The 725-nt window shown below is 27.3% G+C and overlaps 1 protein-coding gene across 3 annotated transcripts in view; it reads left to right on the top strand.

Annotated features, from left to right (window-relative positions):
* ZNF385B (zinc finger protein 385B) overlaps window positions 1-725 on the top strand; it is a 317,580-nt gene that overhangs the window by 89,394 nt on the left and 227,461 nt on the right. The gene's annotated exons all lie outside the window — the stretch shown is intronic.

Below are 725 nucleotides of genomic sequence, written 5' to 3'. Positions count from 1 at the left end.
ATGTATTTGTTGATTACAGTTAAGAATGTGTCATAGTTTCTCAATTGCATTACACATTTCTTTGGTGATTACTCTAGTAATAACCATCTGTTTCCTTCACTATGTTATAAGCTCCATGAGAACTGACCATTTTTGCTCATTAATTATCCACACAGAATATTGTAGTACTAGGCTGAAAGTAGATGTTCATTTAAATGTTGTTGAATAGATAAATATTTTATAAAAATGGAATTTAGTGTTAGCCTCCTAATATATAATAATGACATTGCAAGTAGTCCCTGNAGTTAAATATTTCTTAAAATGCAGTTATGATAACACAATGAAAAGCAGAAATCTTCAAAATCTATTAAAATATTCCATACAATATGTATTGCTTCAAAGTTTGTAAGTAGTTAAAGAAACAAAATTTGGTAAATTGTTGGAATCAGTAAATTTAGCAATTTGTCATTTGGGATTATAATGAAAGAATTCTAAAAATTCTAAAATATTGGAAGAATTGATAATGACTTTAAAAATATTCAATAGGAATCAGTAAAAGTTAAACATGTCCCATGTGAAATTTGAGTTATATTTATAAGAAGGATGAATTTGCAATAAGACAACGCTACCCATTGCCCTTTAACTTTTGAAAAATTTGGTGATCTTTAAAAGGGTCTTAAAACCAATGTATTTGTTGATTACAGTTAAGAATGTGTCATAGTTTCTCAATTGCATTACACATTTCT

This window comes from Galeopterus variegatus, unplaced genomic scaffold (genome assembly GCF_000696425.1).
Source record: "Galeopterus variegatus unplaced genomic scaffold, G_variegatus-3.0.2 Scaffold651, whole genome shotgun sequence".
NCBI lineage: Eukaryota > Metazoa > Chordata > Mammalia > Dermoptera > Cynocephalidae > Galeopterus > Galeopterus variegatus.
The sequence above is the reverse complement of the archived record's forward strand: the minus strand, read 5'-3'. Positions and strand labels throughout refer to the sequence as shown.